The 18,202-nt window shown below is 49.7% G+C and overlaps 1 protein-coding gene across 5 annotated transcripts in view; it reads right to left on the bottom strand.

Annotated features, from left to right (window-relative positions):
• Nucleotides 1-17,864, bottom strand: part of PPARD (peroxisome proliferator activated receptor delta) — an 84,213-nt gene extending 66,349 nt beyond the window's left edge. For 2 of the 5 annotated variants that reach the window (XM_011282251.4, XM_019830482.3), the window contains exons 1-2: nt 17,709-17,864; nt 13,807-13,890 (exon numbers count right to left, since the gene is read on the bottom strand). The gene's annotated coding sequence lies outside the window, so the exon portion shown is untranslated. The remainder of the gene's footprint in view (nt 1-13,806; nt 13,891-17,708) is intronic. The other 3 variants (XM_045057428.1, XM_019830483.3, XM_011282253.4) reach the window with 2 other exon arrangements.
• Nucleotides 17,865-18,202: the final 338 nt, after the last annotated feature.

Genomic DNA, 18,202 nt, shown 5'->3' with positions numbered 1-18,202 from the left:
CAAAAGGCCACACATTGTAAGATCCCATTTATGTGAAATATCCAAAATAGGGAAATCCAGGGAGAAGGATAGGTTAGTGGTTGCCAGGGGCTGAGGGGAGAGTGGTGCCAGGGGCTAAGTACAAATAGGTACAGGGTTTGTTTTGGGGTGATGCAAATGTTCTGGAATTAGAGGTCATCAGAGAGAACACACCAAAACCCCTTGACATACATGCTTTAAAGTAGTGAATTTCATGTTATGTGAAGTATATCTCAATTTCAAAATGCTAGAGAACTATGGGGTGCCTGGGTGGCTCAGTCGGTTGAGCGTCCAACTTTGGCTCAGACCATATCTCGCGGTTCATGGGTTCAAGACCCACATAGAGAGCTCTGTGCTAACAGCTCAGAGCCTGGAGCCTGCTTCGGATTCTGTGTGTGTGTCTCTCACTCTGCCCCTTCGTGCTCTGTCTCTCAAAAATGAATAAACATCAAAAAAAAATTTTAAATGCTAGAGAAATATATACAATGTAAAATAAAATAAACTGCTCACATTTTGCCTTGGGGCTCAGTGATTCAAAAGCCTGTCCCTGTCCGTGCCCTCTCACCCTGCAAGGCAGCCTGTCCATCCCCTCCACCTCTGTGTCCCCTAACACACTCTGGCTGCTCACCAGCCCTTCATTGCTCCCATGACTTCCTACTTTTGGGCTCTTGGGCAAGGCCTGTCCCTGCTTCTTCAGACCCATCCCTGTCCTGGCAGGTCTCCACCTCCTACAGACCTACCCAAGACCGTCTGGAGGCTGAGACACCAGCCCCAAGAGTCACCCCAGACGAGCTGCCCAATGACCAGGACTGCAGTTACAAGCATGTGTCAGCTGAGGGATTCGGTTTCACGGAGGAACTTAATTATAGCTCAGGAGTGGAGGAAGGGAGAAGAGCAGTGCATGCTTGAGGGGATGTACAGGAAGCTACCCTGCTCTGTGGCCCAGAGGGTTTCTGCCAAGTTTACCAAGACTGGGATCCACAGGAAAACAAGTATGATCCAGGAAGGCCCATAGGAACACACAACTTATAGAAGTCATCCTGTCCATAATCATGAATTCCTGGCCTCACCATGTAACACCAGCCTGTGTGCAAATCAGAGGGGCCCAGAAAAAAAGCTGAGATGCCAAGTCTCACTCACCCTCAGGGCTCAGACAAGCCTTTTACTCACCTAGTGCCAGAGATCTCATTTTTTTTCTGCAAGAAGTAAAGGGGAGGCATAGCTGATTTCTCCCAGAATACCCCATCTTCAATTTTCTCGCTGGCTCTGAGCTGTTTTTCTAGAATGGAATCTGAGCCGTTGGGGGTGCTGGGAACATCTTCCTTATGCCTGACTACTATGCTCAGATCCCTGCCTATTGCCCAGTGAGGTGCCACGGAGCAGCTGCTGACACACAGAGGCCAGCAGGGCCGGGCACACCAGACCTGTGAAACCACCTGGCCTAGGCACTGCCAGGTGGAGAAAGCAGACCAGGTGCAAGTTCATGGAAAGAGCAGGGCCTCGGTGGAGGAGCACCTTTCATCAAGACATATTTCCTTATCAGGGCGCCTGGGTGCCTCAGTTGGTTAAGTTCTGACTTTGGCTCAGGTCATGATCTCCCAGTTTGTGAGTTTGAGTCACGCACCTGGCTCTTTGCTGACGGCTCAGTGCCCGGAGCCTGCTTTGGATGCTGTGTCTCCCACTCTCTCTGCCGCTCCCCCACTAGTGCTCTCTCTCTCAAAAATAAACAAACACTAAAAAAAAAAAAAAACATTAAAAAAAGAAAGAAACCACCTGAAAAATTGGAAAGGCAAGTCGCAAAACTGAATGTTAAATACTATCCCATTTTTGAAAGAAAAAAAATAAGTACACAAAGTCATAGTAAAATCTGAACACAGACTAAACTTTACAGCAGTCACTTATGGATGGTGTGACTATGTATGACTTGTATTTCGTTCTCAGTGCTTACGTGTATTTTCTTTTTTTATTGGAGTATGACCAACATACAGTAGTTTGAGGTGTACAACATGATGATTAGACATTTGTATCCACTGCAAAATGATCTCCACTATAAGTCTCGTTACCATCTGTCACCAAAGTTACAAATATTTTTTTCCTTCTGGTGATGAGAACTTTAAGATTTACTTTCTCACCAACCTTCAAATTTGTAATACAACGTTACTGACTATAATAATGCATGCTGCCCATTCTATCCCCATGACTTAAGTATTTTCTAATTGTCTATTATGAATAAGCATTATTTATATAATTAAGACATTTTAAGATAAATTAAAAACCACACACATGGAAACGCTTGTGCCTGAGTGCCAGCTCCATATCCTAAAAACGACTGTTTTCCAAATTCCATTATACTGGCCACTGGTGGTATCTGATTAATTTCCAAGCCCCCAAGTACAAGTTTCCAAAGATGTCTTTCATTGTTACTAGCTAAACAGCTTGCCAGTGGCAAACCCCCCGCCCCCACCTTCAAAACCTTGGGCCCAAGCACCCTGAATCACCTGGTTGCGTCTGCACCCATGGGATCCAGGTCCCTACCCCTCCAGAGCTCATAACCAAAAGCCAGAGCTTCAGAAAGGTGCAAAAGTAAAAAAGCAGGGCGGGGGCGGGGGGTGGCGCCTGACATCCTCCAGCTGGAAGACTCCTCACTTCACCTGACTGTCTCATCCAAGGCTCAGGTAAGGGCTGGAGGGGGTGGACTGCAGGAAGCTGCCATGAGAATTACTCTGTGGGCTCCGCAGGGAGTCAACACCCACTCCAGCCAACATTCAGAAGAAAACAGGAAAATAAATAGTCCTGAAGTTCTATTCACCAAGGAACATGTACTGGCATCCACCCCAAGCCGCTAGGCGCCTAGGGTCCAGAGATACGCTAACAATAAAACAATCAACACTCAATGAGTGATACACCTATGCCTTTACAAGTAGGAGCTCTTTTAATCCTCAAGTCAGCCCCGAGGGGTAGTTATCTCCCCTTTGTTACAGAAGAGGAAGCCACTGAGGCATAAAGTGACTTGCCCAAAGCTACTAGTAGAGCCAGAACTCAGTCCCACGTATTCTGGCTCTCAACCAGTACCCCAAATTCCCTCAAAGTCCTTATCCTCAGAAAGAGCCAGTGAGCTAAAAATATGAAGAGTGCCACATGCTACTTCCTGTTCTGCTTCAGGGGAAAGCTCCTTCCCTTCTGAGGAGCCAAAGAAAGGAGGAGTTCGACTGTCCCTCTGTCCAAGATCCCCTGGGCCTACAGCTGGCCTGAGGAGGGGCCATCAAGGCAGGCAGGGGAGCACAGTCCCCAGAGCCCAGCCAAGGACACCGCTCAGATGCTACTTATGCCTGTCTCTTCTGATTCCCAAAGCCTTCCCTGTACCCCAACCCCTGCGCCTCCAGTCAGGAAGTGGGAGCAGAAATAAAAATAGCTCTCTAAAAATAAGCCAAGGATGGCAAGGTACAAGAAAGGGGAAAAACATAAGGCCCTGCTGGTTGAGCCCAGTGTCCTGCTGGTCTAGGTAGGAACCAAGCAGCTGAGTAGGACAGGTACCCGGAGCCCTAATTCTGCTTCAGCCTCTGCTCACAGTGGATACCTGCACACATTCACAAGTGCCTGCAAAGCCCAGGCTAAGGGGACAGAGCAGGAAAAGCAGTCTGAACTGAGAAGCACAGGGGGAACCAAAGGGCTTAAACCGCAGCTCTGTCATTTGTCAGCTGTGTGACTTGAGTGGGCTCTTTAAGCTCTGTGATCCTGCACGTCCTCATCTGTTAAATGGGAATACCAATACCTGCCTCTTGCAGGCTGGCATGAAGGAGAGTGAGCTCACCCATGGCATGACATCTGGCCCAAAGGAGAATCTGAATAAAGGCAATTTCCTTTTCTTTCTTCTCTCCGTATCTGCACACCTGGGCCACCTTCTCTCTTTCTTCTCTCCCTTCGCCAGACTGCAAACAGGCTGATTAATCACTCAGATCAGAGATTGGTTTTTTTCCTCCTTCAACCCCTGCCACTACACATGCCTGGCCCACCAGTTGGCTGGTTATTTCTTCTGGTTCTAGGGGTTGCTCACGGCCTTGAAGCAGACCCAGGGAGGCACTAAGTACAGCCATTCTCAGGGCCTCCTCTTCCCACTGACCTGGCACAAGACTGCGCAGGGGGCCCCAAAGCCTGCCAACATCTGGTTCTGCCCAGTGACCAACAAGACACTCTGCTGGGCTCGGAAGCAGGGAGTGCTCTTGGAAGCCAACACCAGTCTGGCCAGTCAAGCAGGTACTTTCCACACCGGAAGAATTACAGTCAACCAGCCATCCTCTGTGGGGAGGCCTGCTGTGTGGTAATCAAAGACACAGCTTGACACACCTGGGTTCAAATCTCAGCTCTGCCACTTACTAGTTGTGCAGCTTTTAGGCAACTTTCCTAACCAGTCTGAGCCTCCACATCCTCATCTATAAAACGGGCATAATGAGTCTCAGGGTTGTGGGGATTCAACAAGGTGATACATGTGACGTGATTAGCACAGTGCATTCAACACCTTAGAGCCATAGCTTGCTTGGCTCCTGGGTAGCTACTGACTTCTGTGGGTATTAGACACAGGTGAGCCCAGCTCTCGAAAGAACTCACAATCAGACATCAGAGCCTAGAATGCAGGCAATAACTCCACCAAAATATAGCACGGTAGGTGCTGAGCCAGAGGTACGAGAAGGGAGGCTCCCCAGACCCCCGGGGGAGGAAGTGGAGAGAAGGAGGCAAATGGGAAAGACTGTCAAAACCAAAAACCTCAGCTGTCTTTCACTGAGCTTCAACCACAGGGAAGAGCAATAACTAGCCAAGGGGTCCTTAAGTTTCCTTCTACAGATGTCTGACTGCTGCCCCATGAAGTGACTTCCCAGACAGGGCTCCGGCACAGGTTAGTGCCAGCGCTACTCTAGGAAGCAAGCCACTTAGGTTGGCCATCCAGTCACCCTTCCGTCTGACAAGTGCTTGGTGAGCCATCTCTGCACAAGACACTTGCCCATCAAGGAGCCAATTTCGGGGGAGATGATCTTTGAACGTGGCTAATGAACACTCATCAGGGCCGAGCACGTGACTGTGCAGTGGAGGCTGCTCCCTTGCGACTCAACAAGGTCTCTGATTCATCGAGAACATCAGATGGATGGATCAGTTCTTTCTCACGGTGGAAGCAGAAGGAAGAAAGGAGGGCAAGGTCCAGGCCGCAGACCACAGAGGGAAAGCAGCACACGGGCAGCACTGGCGGCGCTGGAAGCACCTCAGGAGAGGTATTCTTGGTTGTCTGCAACGTGCCCGGGGTGGGGGTACAAAAGTGAATCAAAAACAGATGGTCCTGGTTGTGCGTGAGAAGACAAGGCTACCCTAGGCTGGCAGGGGACGGAGACAGGCCTTGGCTTGGGTGCAGATAAGCCTACTAGGTCAGGAAATGGGCTAGAAAATGGACAAAATACTTTTCTACAAGGTGACACGCTGTAAGGACATGAAAGGCAAATTGTAAGTAGATGTTGTCAATACACTGGGGCGTTAAGATGACAAAAAAAAAAAAAAGAGATGTCATAGAAATCATACACTGCAAAAATAAAAACAAGACTGGGATAATACAATTTTGATTGGATGCATTCTACAGTTTGGGAATTTATTCACCTAGTGATTTTCACTTGGGAGATAGAAAATGATCATTGCTCAGTTTGCTTATTACCAAGGATTTTTAATTTCTCAGCAACAATCAATTTGATGCCATTATTTAAAGCAGGTTCTGGGAAGCGTCACCTCAGACTATAAAATCAGGGACACAGGCATGGAGAATTTAATCTGTGGGGACAATTTGTAACTGACCCCTAGATGGCAATGAAGCTTACCATGAACTACTGACAGATTGTCATTCTGAAAAGTTGCCAAAGCACCAGAACTGTCATGGGGTCACTATCCAGGAACAGTATGACTTTTCAAGCTGGGCTTACTTGACCTGTATGGATCTGATTCTTAGAAACCCAAACCACATCATGAGGACCTAGAGGAGGCAGAGTCCCTAGGACTGGAAAGGCCACTCCCAGGAGAGCTAGGGGCTCTGAGACATGGTGGGGGCAGGCCTGTGGCTGCTGAGAAGCTAAGTGGTGACCATAAATGTGCAGTGGCACCAGCTTGCACACTTTGCTCCTTCTTCCAGCAGCCCCCAGCCACCTGGCTGAGTAGTGGGGGAGAAGGCACGCTATGTGCTGTTCCTGGGAGGAAAGCAGGGAGAAGAGTGGGCTGGTTAGACAGAATGTCAGGAAGGCAGCTGTGGGACCCACACTAAGTAGCCCAGGAGGAGTGGAGTGGAAAGAAGTAGCAGGCCTGGGGGCTTGGAGGTCCTCATGGGCTGAGGAGGAGGGTGACCGAAGTGAGGACCCCCAGAAAGCACCCCAGGACTGCCTGGGGAGAACAGAGCAGCCAACCTGCATCCCTAGGAACACAGCTCCATACCACTACTGACAGTGGAAGTGCTTTTATTATTCAGAAAGAGGAGAATGCTTTCCCCCCCCTCTTCTAACATTTTAAGTTGACTATGTTTACCTCCTGATGTGCCGTAGGTACGATGTGATAGATATTCTATGTAAAGGAACTGAGGAACACAGGCATAAAGACCGAGGGGTCGTGTGACGAGAAAAGGAAGGAAGAGGCTAAGGGCCAGGTGAAGTAAGAGATTTTACAGACTTCTGGGTCAACGGTGATCTGGCCCCAGTCACCTCTCTGACCTCACCTTCTATTCTTTTCTCCCCTCATTCCACTCCGGCCACAGTGGCCTCCGGACTATTCCTCAAACACCCAGTCATGTTCCCGCCTCTGGGCCTTTGCACTTGTTTTCCCTCACTCAGAAGATTCTTCCCATACACGGCTCACTCTCCTCTTCGAGCCTTAAGATTATCTTCTCAGTGAGGCCTTCCCCAAGCCCTCTATTTAAAAGTGCCACTACTTCTTTCCTGCTTTATTTTTTGATATAGCATTTACCACCATCTGACCTGTTCGCTACATAATTCTGGCTCTCTCCTCATTCTCCACCACAACCACCATGAGAGCAGGAGTCTTCTTTATCTGCTTGTTCACTCCTTCACCCCAGTGCCTAGCACATAGGAGGTACCCAATATATGCCTATTAGTGAGTGGTAGATGGAAGCGGAGTGAGATTTACACTAATCCTGGATCCTCAACAGTCTGAAAGAAACTATTACTGATCTGATTGAAGGTATGGGGTGACTTACAAAAACAAGGGTCAGACACTACCTGAGGCTTTCTCTTTTACTCCTAAGAACTCTTTTAAAGGTTCCCCCAAAGAGCATACTGTTTCAAATATTAGTCTGGGAAAAGGCAGGACCTAGAATCTTGAACTGCTGTAAAAGGGATGCTCTAAGACTGCCTTAAAATAGGAACGAGGACCAGCCAAGTCACCACCTGTGCCTGGAGGTAAATGAGACCTATAGGTAGCTTCCTACTGCCATGGTTACAAATTACTACAAACTTAGTGGCTTAAAACATAATTATTCTCCTACAGTTCTGGAGGTGAAAGTCCAAAATCGGTTTCACTCCAAAATCTAGCTATTGGCAAGGCCACGTTGCTCCAGAGGTTCTACGGGAACATGTGTTTCCTTGCCTTCTCCAGCTTCTAGAACTGCATTCCTTGTGTTCCTTGGCCTCGTCCTCCATCTTGAGATCCAGTGACAGTCACACCGCCTTCCTCTGTATCAAATTTTCCATTGCCTCCCTCTTAACAGGACACCTGTGACTGCACTTAGGGCCCACTTGGATAATCCAGGATAATCTCCCCATTTTGAGATCCTTAATTGCATCTGCAAAGTCCAGTTTGCCATATAAGGTAGCATCTACAAGTCCCAGGGGTCACAGGCTGGATATTGGATATCTTTGGGGACCATTACCCAGTCTACCACCACAGAAGACAGACTCCAAAAGTGCGGAAGGAACATAGTTCAGACCTCTGGTCCACATGAAAGAGGGTCAGAACAAGAATCCTGGCAGCGTCCTGGACTAGGGTCTTTCTTTTGCTATCATTGCTTACTATTATCTAAGTAGTGGGGAACTAATTTCATGGAACTGAGCATTTTGGCCGCTGGAGGGCCTCCTTAAGGGAGAACGGTAGTCTCCAACCTGAAGCCTCCAATGGACCACACAGGAGTTCATCCCAAGATGCAAGTGCTGTGGGGTCAAAGGGAACCCACCAGGATCTCTGGACTGTCCCAAAGGCTTTTGCAGTAGGGGAAGCTGGAAAGAAATGGTCTGGCCCAGACAAACAAGCTCAAGATCAGGGATGGCAGGTGAGCCTTCTCTCATGAGAACTGCCTTGCATAGAGGGTTCCAAGAACTCATGTGGCTTTGGAGAGGAATGCTGCTGTGATCAGAGCACCAGATCAGCTAGTAATGTCTGACACCAGGAACGGACAGGTTAATGACAGTTTACACGCTACACATTACCAACTCTATCCTGCACGGCACCTCTGAGAGCTATAGGAAGGTGGCTTTGGCCCAGACACCAAAAGACCTGGAAAAGCAAAACACAAGAAACACAACTACTCCAGGAGATTGCTTTACACCTTGGACACTGTCCCTCTGTTATGGAGACATCATACGGCTTCTTACTTAGTTGGAACATGCTACTCATTGTCAATTATTTTACTGCTCCCCAAAGTCCTCAAGGGCCCAGTGACGTGACTGAGGCGGATACATTTCCAATGTTAAGAACTACACGCTTACTGTATTGGTTTTACTGATGTGCTGTTCACCGGTGGATCCAGCTGGCCAGAAATATTTAGTGGGCGAAGTGACATAGCAGTGGCTCTCAACCAAGAGTGATTCTGCCCCCTTGATATGTGGCAATGTCTGGAGACATTCTTGGTTTTCACAACTGGTAGAGGGAGGAGCTATCAACATCTAGTGGGGTAGAAGCCAGGGATGATGCTAAACATCCTACAGTACACAGACAGCCCACTTGATAAAGAATTACCCAGCCCAGGGCTGCCTGGGTGGCTCAGTTGGTTAAGTGTCTGACTCTTGGTTTCAGTGCAGGCATGATCTCACGTTACGTGAGATTGAGCCCTGCATCTGGCTCTGTGCTGACAGGGCAAAGCCTGCTTGGGATTCTCTCTCTCTGCCTCTCCCCTGCTTACACACACACACACACACACACACACACACACACACACACACACACACACACTTTCAATCAATAAAAGACTTACCCAGCCCAAAATGTCTGTGGCTGAGAAACCTAGTGCTAAAGGAAATGGAACCAGAGGCAAAGAAAGTAAAGTGAGAGTTATGAACAAGGCAATATTTGAAGCAATTAAGGGAAACTGAGGAAGGGACACCACATTTGCTTGTTTGGAAAAGAGGACGATAGGTAAAGCTCTGGGTTCTGGCAAATTGAAAGACGGCCTGTTTTTGAGGAGAGTGGGCCCAAAGACTGTTGTATATGGAGGGTGGCCTGCTTGGCTAATGTCGCCTATTGGGAGAGCAAAGTTGGCCTGCACTTCCATTGGCATAGTAGCCAAAAACACGTGCTTCTGAGCTGACAACTCTTGGATGAGGGAAGTGCCAAAAGCAGTGATAAGACAAGGATCACGGTGTTACAGCAGATTACAAGTGAAGGCAGGGAAAATCTGTTTTTAGATACCTGTTCGTCTAACAGTGCAGAAATGAACTTCAGCAACAAGTGGTTTTCCCCTAACACTGGGGAGCCGCTCCCTTCAGCATTCGCCCCATGAGAGAACTCTTTCAAAGGTGTGTCGCTATTAGCTGTGGAGAATTTGGTAATGGTCTTGGGAGGGCTGCTGAGATGATGGCAAGGCCGGGCTGGGAGGCAGGCTCTGAGGACTGGACTCAGGGTGGGGGGAGGGGAAGGGGAGGTGTCGCAACGCACTGCCCAGGACACCAACTGTTTAACAGCACCTGCAGACTCCCCGTGCTGAGGCTGGGCCCCCGGTGCCACAGCCTGCAACTCAGGGAAGGCACTGTTTCGGACAGGCATTTCTTCCTGAGCTCTCCACCTCAGAACCTAGCTCGGTACAAAGGGGGTTTCGGACCTCAGCACAGCCCGAGGTCCACGTCAGCCATTCAGGCACCCCGTATACCCTGTATACCAGAGCTGAATCACCCCCAGGTCCGTCCAACACCAAATCCACTCCAGCTCTTCCCACGGTCTCTTCTCAAATGAAAAAGCTACAGAGGCTGGGCAAGACATGAGGTGTCTAAACCCTGAGGCCAGGGCCCCCCAGGAAGCACAGAAGGAGTGGGCTCTTTGCCAGCTGGTGAGTCGCCCCTCAGCCTGGAGCAGTTCCTCCATTCCCAGCCTCCTTCACACTCTTTTTGCTGTTTCCCCCTTTGGCCTCCTTCTCTCCCCCTCTCCCTACCAGCCTCTAATTTGTCCCCCTCTTTCTGCCTCTCACTCTTCTCCTCGCTCCCTAATGGTCCATGAGAGCGAAACGAAGATGTAACTGAAACACTGTTAGTGGTGCTACAACGAAGCTTTATTTTTTTCTTTTACTAACTGGTTTTTCTTTTTTTCTTTTATTAACTTTTTTTTCTTTTATTAACTTTTTAATGTGCCTTGACAATAAAACCTGACTTTAGTTGCCTTCTGCCTTTGGTGAACCTTTTGATCTCTCCTGTGTACCAGCATCCCTGAATAAAGGGGGGAGGGGGTTCCTCCAGCCATGCCCTGGGTCCTCAATCTGTGTGGCTGAAAGATCGAAATCAAAACCAGAGGAACTCAGATTTAGTATGAGGAAGAATTTTCTCACATTCAGACCACTGGAGTAGTCTCCCACCTAACCTCTCTATGTCCATTCTTTCTCCATTCAGTCAATCTTTAATGCAATATTAACACAATCACCCCTTGCTCCAAAACCATCAATGGCTATCCACTGCCCAAAAAACACACAGTGCAAATTCCTTCACCTGGCATTCGATGGCCTCTACCAACCTACTAGGAATTTATTTCCTAACTAACAGTGGTTCCCAGGAATGGAAATGGTGAGAAGATGCACTTTTCTCCTGGAAGTATCACTCATATATACCGGCCAGGCTACCTCACATAAGGGATGCTAAAAAAGAAGCAGTAGCTGGTCTCTGAGGAGCCCTCTCTCCCTCCCAATGAACCATGCCTCTTGGTATTCATACCCTTGTGCAGTCCTCTGAATCTGAACTGGTCCTGAGACCAGGAAAAGACAAAGGAATTGACACTGTGTTACTTCCAAGGCTAGGTCACAAGAAACCTTGCCCTTTAGCCCTGGATCTCTCAGTATACTCCCTCTTGGGATGTTTCTGTTCAGAATCCAGCCATCGTGCTGTGGGAAGACCAAGTCACATGCGGAGGCCACATGTAAGCACTCTAGCCAACAGCCAGCATCAAGCGCGAGCCATGTGAGTGAGCCAGGGTGGATGTCCAGCCCAGTTGAGCCTTCAAATGACTCCTGTCCCAGCCTCCATTTGACTAAAGCAATATATCCCAACTAAGAACTGCCCAGATGAGCCAGTCAACTCAAACAACAATGAAAGGTAATAAATTATCAATTTCACTTAAGAATATCCTAAATGAGGGGCGCCTGGGTGGCTCAGTCGGTTGAGCACCTGACTCTTGATTTTGGCTCAGGTCATAATCCCAGGGTTGTGGGATCAAGCCTCACATCAGGCTCCATGCTGACTGTGGAGCCTGCTTGGGGTTCTCCCTCTTTCCCTCTCTCTCTAAAATAAAAAAATTAAAAAAAAAGAATGTCCTAAATGAGCCAATAAAAACTAACTTCATTAAATCTTGACCTTTAAGTACACGTCTTTTAAATATTCTTTGTAATAAAACAAGAGTTACGTGGTTATCAAGAAAAAACAATCGTGAGATTGAGTTGCAAGCTAGTCATTTTTTTCATGATACAACATTTTTTACTTGAAAGAAAAGAGTAACAAATTATAAGGTTTTTTTAGTGTTTATTTATTTTTGAGAGGGAGAGAGACAGAGCATGAGTGGGGGAGGGGCAGAGAGGGGGAGACACAGAACCCGAAGCAGGCTCGAGGCTCTGAGCTGTCAGCACAGAGCCCAACATGGGGCTTGAACTCACGAACTGTGAGATCATGGCCTGAGCCGAAGTCGGACACTTAACCGACTGAGCCACCCAGGCACCCCAAGAGTAACAAATTATGTTAGATTTGAGTATTTGACGGACTTTTTTTTAAGTTTATTTATTTATTTTGAGAAAGAGGGGGTGGGGAGGGGCAGAAAGGAGAGACAGAATTCCAAGCAGGCTCTATACTGTCCCACAAACCATGAGATCATGACCTGAGCTGAGATCAAGAGTTGAACGCTTAACTGACTGAACTATCCAGGCACCCCTCAAAATCTTTTTGTGCACATGTCTTCTCTCCCCAACTAGATTCCACACACTTGGGGGACGGGAGCAGCCAAGGACCGTTTCTGAAACATCTGTCACAGCACCTGACCCACAAAAGTGCCTCAGATGAGAAAGACAAAGATAACAACCAAACCACAGTTTTTTTAGATTAGCACTGAAACTCTGACAGCCTCACCTTTTGCCAATGGAAACTAAGAAAGAAAACTTCTAGCTGGGACTGGGAGCTCAGAGCCTAGGGATAAACTGTACAAGTGACCCCTGGACATGTACAATTGCTGCCACTGTGACTAGCTGCTGCTGACACAAACGACAGAGCAATGAACCCAGGGGGAAGTTCTACGTTATCCCCTCGCGGGGGACCTCAGAAGTCTCCCAAGCCCCCCTTCTTCCTCATGTACATTTCCTTGAGACGAAAGGACTTGGTACGGGTTTGACAACAGGAGGGGCCCCCGCCTGAGGCCTTCCTGCAAGATCCACAAACAACCTGACCCCCACAGACTGACAGACACATGGGCTCGGCACCCTGTTTGGCAACAGGAAAACCCACAGGGTGTTAAAGGCAGAGAAAGGGAAGTAAGGCTCATAAACAGCTCCTGGAACCACTGAACTTCAGAGATTACAACAAACCAGGTGGGAGCCCATGTTTCCCTGGCCCCCGGCAGGGACCTCGCCATAGCCCGGCCTCCCAAATAGCTGGGACAATGACATCAAATTCCCTGTAGCTCCCCTTCTGAGAGTTTATAAAATCTGCCAGGCATCCTGAGAACAAACAGGGAAACAGTAACAAGAAGCCCAGAGCATTGTGCAGACCTGCTACGCTAGCAGAGATGGAAGAAAACAGCTCCATTTCTTACGCCCAGCTCACATATGCCAGCAAACCACAGACCCATAAGATGGGGACTGAATCTGTTTTTTTTTTTTACTATCATCGTTCCCCAAGTATCTACTACTGTGCCTGGCACATAGCAGACACTCAAAAATGTCTGTTGCACAAATGAAAGAAATTGACAGACACCATCTTTGTCTGGCACCCACACAGACAGAGAAGAAAAGTTTGTACACTGATTCATTCGACAAATATTTATTTAGCATCTCCTCGGTGCAAGGCAGTCCTAGACACAACAGGAAACAAAGTTAAGTCCCTGCCCTTGTGGAGTCTATGTTTTAGTGGGTGTAAAGGTGAAAAATCTCAGTGCTCTCCCCAAAACTACATAAGCCATAGACCTTTAATAATGTTTAAATAAATGCCCACTATGTGTAAACAGTGAGTACCAAATGTTATGATAGACACCTGGGATCTAGGAACTCAGCCCTAGTGAAATCACTTCATCTTTTGGGCCAGGATCCTAAATCTGGGATGTGTCAGTTGGTTGTCAGAGGTCCTTGTGTAAGGAAAATGGGATTACCGCTTTGGTGCATCTGTCCTCATCTGTCGGTGAACAGAAGCCACTGCGTGAGTACCACGTGCATGCCCAAAACACCACGCAACACTGCAGGATAGAAAGAAACCCAACATCTTCAGCTGAGAAGCACCAGGGGTCAGAAAAGCAGCTTTAATATTATAATTAAACACCAGGGCTCAAAAGGTGCTCCCAAGCAAGCTGGCTCTTTCTCTGTCCTTCACACACACACACACACACACACACACACACACACACCCTGAGATGTTGTTATTCTGAGCCTGAGTCAGCAAATATTTCCCAGTCCTGGAAGTAGTCTGCTGATTTCCAAGTAAGCAGACACCGGCTTTGCTGATTTTACCAGGGTGGGGCACAAGGAGCTGGCAACGTGAAGAAGGATCTGGAGTCCAACATCCCCCACAGGTGGCAGCTCATAAATGGAGATGCCCTGAGTCATGCTTGAGTCCTTGACCCAAGCCCCATGGAACCAGGACTAGAGTCACACCCCAATCACCAGCCTCTGAGTTATGAAGGCCAGGAACCACCTGCCAAGGAAGAAGACCCACATGTCTGAAACCTGATGCAAGAGGCCATCTCCTCCCTGCCAGGCTCAAGCAAGTGCCCAGCTCTCCTCTGAAACCAGCTGCTGTCAGTGGCTCCTCCCCCTGGATCCCAAGGCACAGAAAAATGCTCGGGGATTTCAAACCATTGACAAGCAGCCACTGTGCAATCTGGGACAACATGGCATAGGCCAGGGAATCATCACACACAGAACTTCTGACCCGACACAAGCCAGAGCCTGGCAGGACAGACCAAGTCTGTGGAAACGCTGGGTAGGGGGGAAGAAGAGAGTGATCCCAGCGTGGACAGTGCAAGGCAGCGGGGCAGCTCCTGGCATTTCCAGGCCCTACTCAGGCACTGGACGAGGGCCCTGCAACTGAGCTTCCCAGCCAGCAGGGAACACACTGGGAGGTGAGCCTCAGTGACAGGCTATAACAGCTGAAGTCTTTAAAGCCACAATCCAACTCCTGAAAGAGAGGAGCTACCCGGTCCCAGAACATGCCAGGATCTGCATGCCCTCAGGACAGCTTGCACAACAGCCAGAACGGCTGCACTCTACCCAAAGCAGAAGCCTACTTGCTTCCTAGGCCAGTGTACAACACGGCTATCCTCTATCAGGCCCTTAGGGAAGAGATCTGAGGGACCACAGGCCTGGTAAGGGCCATTCTTCTTCAATGGGTAGAGGCACACACCAAAGGAAGAAAACACTCGTGGAGAGGAAAGAAGAAAGGTAGCCAAACAAAAGAACAGTCCGTTAAACTAAGGAGCTGACAGGTTACATCTTCTGTAGAATAATGTCAGGGCTCTGTCTGCCTACACCTTTTGAAAAACAGAGACGGCTGGCCCAAACTCTGCAAAAAAATCACTGAATGGGAACTTGGTAATTGATAATCCTGACCATCCACAAAGGCCACAGAGTGGACAAACTGAAGGAATCTATCCAGCCAGAGCTGCTGGTGCCCAAGCTGTTGCATAAGGACTGGGCTTGCCCTCTTCTCAAGCCCTTCTCACCTGCTGCCTGGGTACAGAGCCCCACTAACGGACAAGCAAAGAGAGGAGGAGTAGCACACCTCTCAAAGAGCCAGGTCAAGCCCTTGGGAGCCAGAGACTGGACTAAATTACTGCCAAACACACAAGCTCAGCTCACCTCCATCAGAATGACCCATTCCAACCCTGGAGGGATGCTTTTCACAGGAAGAAGGCCACCCCTTTTGGTCCATTCTGCCCAAATCCGACACAAGTACTGCTTAGGAAGGGGCTCAGGGGCCAGTGGAGAGGAAACTGGCTCAGCCGTCCACAGTCGAACTCCTTTCACAGAAAAGGGTCAGTGCGCAAGAGAATTCCCAAACTCTAAAGTCTGGTCCAAGCTGGTTCACTTGGCTCTCCACCACAGCTCTTGAAGGCTGCCAATTCTGGGTCCAATTCTGGCTCAAAGACAGAAAGCACGATCCTCAAAAGAGGAGACCTAGAAACCCAGAGCCAGGTGAAACAACAGGCCTTCATTTCTAAATGTGAGAGTGGGTCATGCTTTCAGAATCCTCCAAGATCAGATTGGGCAGAAACAGAGGATATGTTATTTCCTGAAGATCTCTCCAGGGGACCAATGCCAAATAAAGGAGCGCAAATTGAAAGCATCTGAAAAGAACTTTCTGCCTGACACGAAGACACATCAAGAAGGTGGTGGGGTCTCTAGCCCCAGAGAGGATATGTCTGTGACTGGACACAACTCAAATTCCGGACACCATCTAACCAATACAGCCCCACAACCTCCCCAGGCAGATAGATATCCACCTGGCAGGGCAAAAGGAACAGAACTTAAGGTCCGCCTCCCTCTTGGATCCGCAGGAAATTAAGCTCTCAAGGAAAATGGAGGAAGAATCTTCAAGAGAACCTGCTCAGTGACTGACATCAGAGGCCCTCACATTCAGTGAGGTCAGGGATGTACGAGTGAAAATCAGAGGCTGGTTCAGGTGACCAATAACAAACGGGACAGCCGCCTGCCAGCCCCCGGGGCTATCGGGCTGGCAATCTATTTCAAAACTCATGCAGGAAAAAAATGTCTTGGACACAGTACAGAGGAAAAAGGTTAAGGCATTCTCTGGGGCACAACTTCTGGAGACTTCTCTTAGCTCTTTGGGATGGGGCACAGGGAGAAGGGTGGGCAGAGAGGGCAGAGATAATCTGGAGTATCATGATGTAACCATGCTTGGGTACATCCAGAGTGGAAAGACACGGAGCCCTGTTTCCTGGAAGGGGAAAAGAGTTGGATGAGGCCTCCAGCTACCCCTGGCACACACCCAACTCAGCGGCTGGTCTGTCCCCAAGGGTTCCTGGAAGTCAACAGACCCATAAAGGGGAAGTATTAAAACTGAGATTAGAAGAATGGTGTACAAATTGGACATTATCCCCGATGCAACACCCAAGTCAATTCTCCCAAACAGACCTGCCTGCTATTTACCTCAGACATTCAGCCCCTTACTTCAATCAGGGGCTGAATGCCCCCCACCCCACCCCGGGGGGGGGTGGGGATCTCAACAGCAAGTCAAGGGAAAAGCGGAGTAGAGCGTGGAGCTAATGCTTCTTCCCGAAGTAGAGGCAAGGAACTGGGAGGTAGGTGACAGGAATACAGGGGACGGGGCTAATAAGAAGGAAATTAGAGAGAGAGGCGAAAACAGGGCATCTGAGGGTAGCCAGGGTAAAAGGGGCTTAGGTAGACAGGGATTGCTGGCAAGGGGCTGAAAAAGCCTAATAACACCGCGAAGATGAGGGGGAGCGGTAATCCTGGGGGGGGGGGGGGGCAGGAAATGGGGGAAGAAGGCGAACCAGGATGGGAAAAGAGCAAAGACCGAGAGGGCAGATAGGGGGACGAAGGCAGGACATAAAGATAACGAGAGGGACAGAGAAGATCCCCAAGGAGATCCTCGGTAAAGAGGGCAATGGATTTGGAGACACCACAGAAGGGATGAAGGAAGAGGTCAGAGGCAATGGTAGGGAAGGGAAGAGGACCCCGAACCTTAGACCCAGCTCTCAGAACACAGAAATGGGACAAGACGGAGCCACTAGGCCCAAGAGGGGGCACAGAGTCTGGTGGGGGAGGCTCGCGGTTCGGGCTCAGTGATGGGGGACCAAAAGGCTGGGGGCGCGCGGGCGCCAGGAGAGCAACAAACCACGGCGCACCGGCCGGGGCCGGGCCATCGGGAAGCCGCAGCGGCTCAACCCGCGGACCCCTGCCGCTCCCCCCACCCCACTCCCCACCGGGCCTCGCGTCCCAACCCGGCTGGCCGCCTCAGCCCGGGTCCGCCGCCTCCTTCTGCTGCTTGCTACCGCTTCCCCCGACCCGGACTGACCTGTTTTGGCCGCCTCCCGCGCCGCCTCTGCCGTCCCGCAGGCTCCGCAGAATCCTCCGAAGCCTGCCAAAACTTTTCCCATTAATCCCCAGCTCCGAGGCGGCCGCGGCGTCACACGCTGCGCGGCCCGACCCCGCCCCCACCATCCTGAGGTCACCGCGCAGCTCGGCCCCCTTCTCCCCACGCCCCCTTCCGCCCCGGCCGGGGCCAATCACCGCGCGTCCTGGGCGCTCCCCTGATTCTGCACTCCGCCCACCGCACGTTACCCAGGACCCGCCTGCAGCGCCCTCTGGTGTGGGATGCGGGCGTGGCAGCTGAGGGAGGAGCAGGAGGGGATGTTCCAGGGCCGTAAGACAAGTCTGACAAGTATCGCAAAAGGGAATTTAAAGCTGGAAGGGAATTTAAAGGTCGTCTAATACAGCCTCCACGTCTTTCCACTGAAGAAACGGTCTCAGGGAGTGTGAGTGACTTGCGGTCAGAAGCCATGCCGGGGC

Source organism: Felis catus, chromosome B2, assembly GCF_018350175.1.
Source record: "Felis catus isolate Fca126 chromosome B2, F.catus_Fca126_mat1.0, whole genome shotgun sequence".
NCBI lineage: Eukaryota > Metazoa > Chordata > Mammalia > Carnivora > Felidae > Felis > Felis catus.
Note: the sequence above shows the minus strand (reverse complement) of the source record. Positions and strands in the feature narration are given on the sequence as shown.